This window comes from Penaeus monodon, chromosome 9, assembly GCF_015228065.2.
Source record: "Penaeus monodon isolate SGIC_2016 chromosome 9, NSTDA_Pmon_1, whole genome shotgun sequence".
Lineage (NCBI taxonomy): Eukaryota > Metazoa > Arthropoda > Malacostraca > Decapoda > Penaeidae > Penaeus > Penaeus monodon.
In genome coordinates, this window is record NC_051394.1 from 34,776,828 (window position 1) to 34,786,827 (window position 10,000).

Sequence of the window (10,000 nt, forward strand, 5' to 3'; positions counted from 1 at the left end):
AAAAATGGTGATTGTACATCCCAAAATGAAGTAAAAAGTACCTTTATTCGATAAAAGCCCTTGGGAGTCGCGTGGACCACCTTCTCACTATGCTTGCCGGAGTCACACTAACTAGGGAGATTGGGGGCGGCGGCGGGGGAAAAGCTGTCCATGTGAGTCGACTTTTCCCCTGCCACCCCGCCTGCAGGGGACAACGAATGGAAGTTTCCCGTGAGCATCTCGCCGGTAGGCCGTCTAAATGGACTAATGGGGAACCAGATAAGTTCTCACAGCCAGTATTTGAAATGCTCAAGCGCTTTTAAGGCCTGTATGAATTCCGGGTCCGTAAGTTGATGTTTTCATGAAATGCCTCAGAAGACAAAGGGCAGCGCTCAGTAATACGTACTAAGTAATGTACTTGTGCATTACTGATCCAGTAGCTATACAGAAACAAATTATGATTCATATTATGGTAAAATTCGACAACTATCGTTGGATATAGAAGACTGTTCTAGTATAGTTCATACTGAATGACATTGCAAAAAAGTTTTCTGTTGACTTTCTTGACTTGGATGGTACTGGTTTACAGTCGTATGTTAGATCTAGTGCTTCATACTGTCCACTGTAGTGTAATGGCCTAAAATGCCCTCTAATATATATTTCTTTACATCTCTAGACTACTCTTGCACAGAAAGATTTTTGTCCGTCATTGATGCCCGTCGTAAATACTATAACTTAACGTACTAAAAAAAACATAACTATGAAAAACAATCAAATATCTTTGTTTTAATGTTTCAAAATTCAGGTGCCATCACGGACATGACTCCCGGCACAAAATTATTGTACTAGTCATGCTATGTCATGGACAATTAGGCAGCATATCAAAAGTTCCCCAGACTAGGGAATTTCTCCGGCCACTTCATGACTGCGCCGGTCCGCCTGGGCTGTGTGTCCAGCTACGTCCAGAGACAAATTTGAGATGTTTTTCCTTATCCTCTAAGAGCCGTTGGTTGGCAATATGCTGCCCATACGGTATGTGGTAAATGTCGCAGCTTGAGTTTATAGTAAACGTGATGAGAAAGAAAACAAATGCTGTGGAAAAATTCGAAGCCGGTTTTACGATCTGGCAACTGCTGCAACCGGGTCCTGCAGCGTGTATTGATCATGAAAATACACATCGTCGACCACTTCCTCATAGATCATTCACATTGATGTTTCTTGTACTATTTAAAACGTACAGGCGAGTAACCAAAGCCAAAAGAAAAAAAAAAACCCTACTAAACACGGAGAGAGAAAACGAAGATTTGGCAGAAAACAAGTGAAAGACGGGAAAGCGAGGTTGCCGCTTGTGCATGACTAGGGGAAATTCACGAACAGAACCTGTAGGCAACTGGTTCCCTTATTTCTTATCATATGTGATTAAATGATGAATAATGTAGACTTCAAGACTACTTTAAGACCACTCTACAACAGTCTGAATAAAGTAAGAAGATCGTGAAACAGCAGATGATTATAAACTTCAGACGATATGCACGTAACGCACAACTTCTTTCACATATAGATGATTTCAGATAGTGAAAGTCTCTTAACACTTTTATTACTGAAAATTACAAGAAAAAAAGTATTTTGCTTATTCGACTCAACACAACACAAGATGATAGGTACGAATTTTACACAGAAAAGAGGAAAAAAAATCTCCAGTGTTCAGATATATAACACATGAGTTGAGGCTGATATTCACTAATGAGCTAGTTTATGAAATCTTTATACACCTCTATTGGATAGATAATGAATAAGATAATAATAATGGCAATAGAAAAAAAAAAAATAATGATGGTAATATTGATAATAAGAGATATAATTATAGAAATAGTATAATCGTTCTTTCCATTATTCACTGTATTATTACTATTATTGATATTATTACTATTATTATTTTTTATTGTTATTGTCATTCTGTTATTGTAATTATCATTATTACAATTGTTACTATTATATAGCAGAGCCCGTGGTAATTCCAATTATAATTACTATTATTATTATCATTATCATTATTATTATTATTATTATTATTGTTATTGTTAATATTACTATTATTATTATTATTATTATTATTTTCATTATTATAATTACTATTGATATTGTCATTATTATTAATATTATCATCATCATTACTTTTATCATCATCGTCATCATCATCATCATCATCATCTATTGTATCTATCTATTTTGTTTATTCATTAATATTATCATTATTATTATATTTCATTATAATTATTATTATAATAATTATTATATATATTATATATCAAATATTATTATATTATCAATAATGCAAAATAATAATATAAATCATATGTTATCATATATAATAATCATTAATATAATGATTATATTATTATTATCAATCATCATCAATCATATTCATTATATATAATCATTATTATATATATTCTTATCATAATTATTAAACTATTCATTATTAATTATATTAATTGTCATCCATACATTGAGCATTAGTCAAGCCAAGCCAAGTCATGCGGGTAAATAGAGATGGTGACTCGATAAAACACGGGCGGAAGGCAACGCAAACCACGCTCTAAATTGTCGAGAAAATCATGGAATATCCATGATCGCAAACGTCTTGTGGGACAGGGCACTTGAAAAAAAAAGTATTTTAATTTTTTACATTACAAAATTAAAAATAAAATATAATAATAAAATAATAATAATAAAATAATAAAATAATAATAATAATAATAAATAACAAAAAACGAAATAATAAAAAATAATAATAAAAAAAATAAAATCACTATTTTATTTTTTTATTATTATTATTATCACTATTGCTTTTCTAATGGAAATTGGTAAAAAAAAGATTATACGTGATAGTATTTAACGATACTTTAATATGATAAAAAATGATAATGAAATATCAATGGTAATAATAAAAACGTAAAATGGGTAATAATAAAAAAAAATAAAAATAAAAATAATAATAATAATAATAAAAAAAGGGCCCATAATAAAGTAAAAATAATAATAAGGGAAATAAAATAAAGATGTCATGGTCTTCTACTATAACTTTACTAATAAAAAATAACAACAAAAAACAACAGAAATAGTTAGATAATAATAATAATAAAAATAAAAAATAATAATAACAATTTGATGATGATGATGATGATGATGATGAGATGATGAGGATGATGGATAGATGAATGATGATGATGATGATGAGATGATGGAGATTAAAAATGAAAATATAATAAAATATAATGATATGATAATAATAAAAATTAATAATAATAATAATGATAAAAAAGAAATAATAATAATATTAATAATAATAATAGTGATAATAGTGATAATGATAAAAAAAAAAAAAATAGCAACAACAAGAATAATGATAAGAATGACAAGATTGATGATATTGATAATAACAATAATAATAAAATAATAATAATAATAATAATAATAACGATAATGATAATGATGGGTTATAGTAATGATAGTAACAACAATAAGAATAATGATAATATGATTATAATAATGACAATGACGATAATGTTATAATAAGAGGAAATGATGACCCCGGGGTTTAGGTGTTGACATTCAATACAACATACACACACACACACACCATAATATATATAATATATATATATATATATATTTTATAATATATATATATATTATTGTGGTGTTGGTGTTTTGTGTGTGTGTGTGGTGTGTGTTTGTGTGTGTGTGTGTGTGGTGGTATTGTATATATTATATAATATATTATATTAATTATATATATATATGTAGTTAGTTAGACGCTATAATACATATATATATATAATATAAAATATATATAATATTTTATATATATTATACTGTATGTAATATAGTTTAAGACAGATATATATTTTTTTAAATATATTATATATATATATTAATAAATAATATAGATTAATATATATAAAATATATATTATTGATAGATGAGTATTGTATTTTTAAATATATATATAATATATATATATATTTTTAATTTATATATATATATTTTATATATAAAAATTATAGCATATTATATAAATGCATTAATTTTGATGTTTTAATTATTATTATATATATTATTATAATTATATATTATTTTATATAATATTATAACATATGAAAATTTTTTAATATATTATTATATATATATAAAAATTATTATATAATATATAGCATATATAAAGGTATACACACACACACACACACACAAAACCCCACACAAAATATATAATTTTTAATATATTATTTATATAAAATTATATATATATATGTATATATACTATTATGTGTTATATATATGTATAATATTATTATAATATATATATATATGTATATATACATATAATGTATATATATATATATATATATATAAATGTTTATATACATTATATGTATTTATATAATATATAATTATTATATATATTATATTATAATAATAATTTTACAACAAACACACAACACACACCCCACCCCCCACACACACATTAAATATATATATAAAATATATATATAAAATATATATATATTTTATATTATATGGGCCACACACATCCATACTATATATTATATATAAATATATTATATATTTTAATATATATATACATTACAAAACAAACAAATAACCAATTCACCCCAACACCCAAAACCATACACACACACCCCAAAAAAAATACACACCCACAACAGCCCACACACACACACCCCCAAAACCTCCACACACACACAACACACCCCACCCCACCCCAACCCACACACACACCCACACACACACACACCCCCACGCCCATGTGTGTGTGTGTGTGTGTGTGTGTGTGTAGGTTTTTATATATATATATTATATATAAAATTATAATAGTATGTTGTATTTTATGTATATACTAATATATTATATATAAAATATATTTATTAAATTTTAATATATTTATTATGTATAGAAATAGACGGGCTATATATACATATAATAAATATATATATATATTAATATATATATTATATATTATATATTTATAAAAAATTTAAAATTGTTGTATTATAATTAGAAAAATTTATATATATATATAAAAATATTAAATTTTATATACATATATAATTATATATATATAAAATATATATAAAATTTTATATATATGTAGATGGGAAGATTTTATGTGTAAAATGTAATATATATAATAATTTTATATAATAATAATAATAAATATATTATATATATATATATATTTTTCTTTTAAAAAAAAAGGCATATAAATAGGGGGGGTATAATTAAAAAAATATATTTATATATAAATATATTATATATATATATAATATAGGCATATAAAAATAAAGGCAGATAATATGGAGATAATATAAAATTTTATAAATTTTAATTTTATATATAATTTTTTTTTTTTAAAATACCCATATAAAAAAAAGGGATAATAAAAATATATATATATATATTTTAAAATATATATATATATATATATTTTGCATATAAAAAGGGGTTCCCCCACACACCACACAAAAACACACCCCCACCACACATAAAATAAATATATATTTTATATAATATATATTATATATTAATTTAATACATAATATTGGTTTTATATATATGTTATATATATATTTATTATATATTTTTAAAAATTTTATATGTATATATACATATATATGTATATATAAATTTATATATTATATAATATATATTATAGGGTATATACAATTTTTTAAAACTATATATATATTATATATTATTATATATATTTATTATTATTATTTACACCACACACACACACACACACCCACACCCAAAACCAAAACACACCCCACACACCACACACACAAAATTAATATATTATATATATAATTATATTATTATATTGTATATAACACACACATCCCTACATATATTATATATTTTATAATTATTTTTAAAATTTTATAAAAATATAATATTATATTTTATATATCTTATACACCACACACATGGGGGGGGGGGGCCAATTCACCCCCCAACACACACCCCCCATACACACACCAAAAACACAAAAATTTACCCCACACACCAAGACACACCCCCAACAAACCCCACACACACACACCAACACACACACACACCACACACACAAAAACAGCCCCCATACGCCGGGAAACCACACACACACACACACACACAACACATGCAATACCAAAACACCCCACCCACACTTTACACAACACACACCCACACACCCCCACCCACCACACACACACACACACATCTTATCTATGGCTCTATGTACATACATACATACACAAAATGTATGTATATCTACATCTATCTACCAAATCATCTGTCTGTCTGTCTGTCTGTCTGTCTGTCCTGTCTTTCTGTTCTGTCTGTCTGTCTGTCTGTCTGTCTATCTATCTATGTATCTATCTATGTATCTATCTATGTATCTATCTATCTGTCTATCTATCTGTCTATCTATCTATCTATCTTTCTTTCTATCAATCTATCTATATAAACATGGCTGTTTCATATCTTTATTTATATGCATATCTATATGCATACACACAAAAAAAAAAAAAAAAAAAAAAAAAACATATATATATATATATATATATATATATATATATATATAGGGCATATATATATCCCATACATATAAAATAATATGTATATATATATAATTTTATATATTATTATAATATATATATATATAATATATACACATATGTGTTGTGTGTGTGTGTGTGTGTGTGTGTGTTTAATTATGTATGTATTATGTGTTTGGGTGTGTGTGGTGTGTGTGTGTGTGGTGTGTGTGTGGTGTGTGTGTGTGTGTGTGTTTGTGTGTGTGTGTGTGTGTTTTTTTGTGTGTGTGTGTGGTTGTGGGGGTGTGTGTGTGTGTGTGTGTGTGGTGGTGTGTGTTGTGTGTTTTGGGTTGTGGTGTGTTTTTATTGTTTTGTGCGTGTGTGTGTGTGTGTGTCTGCGTATGTATGTATGTATCTATGCATGTATCAAGGTATAAACTAAACATTACCTTTACTTAATAATTTACACCATTTTCCCCTTGAATTTAGGTACTGAACCGCACCATCAGGTTGTGCCAGGCTTATCCGTACTAGCATGACAAATGGAGCTTGAGTTGGTAAGGTCTGTCACGCAATCTTTCTAACAAAACTATACATACTTCCATACCTGAATCCATGACAGGTAAGCGGTGGTATTATTCCCATTTTCTTTGATTGCGGCGAATATCTAGGGGAGTCTTTGTTATTTTGGTGTGGGTTGTTTGTCGAAGGTGGTATGTAGATGAATTAGAAGTTATCTTTATGCTATTGTTGTTGTTGTTATTGTTAGTAAAGTTGCCATTATTTAAATTGTTATTGCAATCATTATCATCATGATGGGCATCATCATGATTGTCGTAACTACTATTATTATTGATATTATTACCATCACCACCTTTATCATCATTATCATTTTGTTAAAATAATTATTATCATTATTATTGTTATCATTATTATTATTATTATTATTATTATTATTATTATTATCATTATCATTATCAATGTTTTTGTTGTTGTTTTGTTATCATAGTAATAATAATAACAATAATAATAATAATAATAATTAATTATTATTATTGTTTCTTATTGTTGTCTTTGTTGTTGTTGCTAATATTATTACTATTATCATTATCTACATTATTATCATTATTTTCGTCATCATCTTCATCATTATCATTATAATTATTACTATTTATTATTATTATTTTATTATACATGATATTATTATTATTATTATTATCACTTATCATTATTATTATTATTATTATTGTTATTATTTTTAAATTATTTTTTATTTATTATTATTATTATCATTAGTATTATCATTAATATAATTATTTTTTGTAGTATCATTATTATTATTATTAATATTATTATCATTATTATTATAATTAGTAATAGTAGTCGTAGTAGTCATAGTATTAAGAGTTGTATTAAAAGTAGTAGTAGTAGTAATATCGATATTATTAGTAGTATTAGTAGTAGCTGTAGTAGTATAAGCAGTAATAGCAGTAGTAATCATAATTTGCAGTAGTAATAGTATGATAATGATAATTATGGTGATGATGGTGATATTGATACTGGTCAGTATCAACAAAACCATCATCATTATCACCATTATCATCATCATCATAATCATGGAAGGTTTCGTGTGGTGTAAACCATATATTTCTTTTGGAGCCTAATTCTTGTATATAGGTGATTTCTGGCTTATGTTAATAAAGTGTATAATAAATTAGGCTAGAAGAGTAAATATAAACCCGGGCTCCTTACCGCACGCACGCGCGCGCGCGTGTGTGCGGTAAGTGCATGTGTCTTTATGTATATTTGTGCATACGCATGTGTATGTTAGAGTACCATATCTGCACTGTAATATGAGAGTTGTCAGTGAAATGTGTGTTGATATCAACATATGACAGCGTTATGTAGTGTAAGACTATATTAATGACCACGTGAGTCTGTCTGAGAGGAGACAATGTCCTTTACGGGTTATAGCTGCGTGTTAGCAGTGACGTCTGAAATAATGGTGGCATGTTGGTCGTGATTATGTGTGAGGAGGAAGTGTGTTTTGAACAAAACGAGGTATGTATGCAAATTATATGTTAGTTAATATTAATTATTGTTTGAAGCGTTTTAATGCTTAGACAATGCTTAGATTGGCAGTATAATGTTGAGATTTGCGTGTTGACATTAATGGATGTGGTTAATAAATGTGTTAATGGTATTATAATAATATACTAGATTATATAAATACCTTTACCCCCCGGCTTGTTGGTTAACTGGTCATGCTTAATAAACATGAAAACTACTTTATATTATAACAGATTCATATTCATATCCAGTGTATAAAATCAAGAAAATGTGCCTGTTTAAGATTTTCTGACTTTATACGTATTAGAAAATAAGGTGAACTCTTCTATTCGACTCAGTGCCTTCATCGATCAGATATATAAGAATCCTGTCTTCATTGCCATTGTCCTCATTCTTTACACTTAAGTCATCAATTAAGTAATTAAGATAATGCATGATACTAACCTAGAAATGCAATGCAATTCAACATACCATAATCCAATAATCTATATCAATATGACTAGTTCAGTAACCCTATTTCTTCCCTCTCCATTCCTAGTACTGGATAGGTCGTCAGGAACAGATCCCAAAATCGCGTGATATCCAGTGTGACTTCCTGACAGGACGATACCCTAAGCTCTGTACTCCCCCTTCCGACACCCTAGTACTGTACTAAAACTTCGGGGGTTAGTAGTACCTCTCACGGTGTATCTGTGGAAGGATATCGAGGTCTTCGTCTGGTGTTTGTGTTCTGAGGGGGTGAACGGCGGCGTGTTGAAGTAGGATTGGATCGGATACGCGATGCTCTTTTGTTTTCGGCTTCGAGAGTGTTGTGTGTTTTATTGCTCGGCGGAGAAAAGTTTATTTTAGAAACAGTATCTGGGTGTAGTTTCTGTTGCTCTGAAACGTATGTGGGGACTAGCGCAATACTCCAGGTGTTTTAACACGTAAGTACATGAGTTTGCTTAGAAACGTGACATAAATTTCCGTCGGTATTTTCCGACTCAAAGGTAATCAGCTCACAAATTTAACGAAAACGGAGTACGACCATCCGCTGCCTTTAATCTCGAGGATTCCAGGGGGATTTAGCCATGACATTATGCTATAAATTCTCTAGACGTCATGCATACAAAGAAATTGGGATTTCTTTTGAATTTTCTTTTTGGTTTGAAAGATAAAGGGAAAATAAGACGGGCAGATAGATAGAAAGAATGAGAGCATGAGGAAGAGAAAGAGAGAGAGAGAGAGAGAGAGAGAGAGAGAGAGAGAGAGGAGAGAGAGAGAGAGAGAGAGAGGAGAGAGAGAGAGAGAGAGAGAGAGTTACAGGTATATATGTACACACACACACACACACACACACACACACACAC

The 10,000-nt window shown here is 28.0% G+C and overlaps 1 protein-coding gene across 1 annotated transcript in view; it reads right to left on the reverse strand.

The window, feature by feature from the left end:
* The window catches only part of LOC119577098 (serine/arginine repetitive matrix protein 3-like), a 48,080-nt gene extending 47,962 nt beyond the window's left edge, over positions 1–118 (reverse strand). The window contains exon 1 of the mRNA XM_037924782.1: positions 42–118. The gene's annotated coding sequence lies outside the window, so the exon portion shown is untranslated. The remainder of the gene's footprint in view (positions 1–41) is intronic.
* Positions 119–10,000: the final 9,882 nt, after the last annotated feature.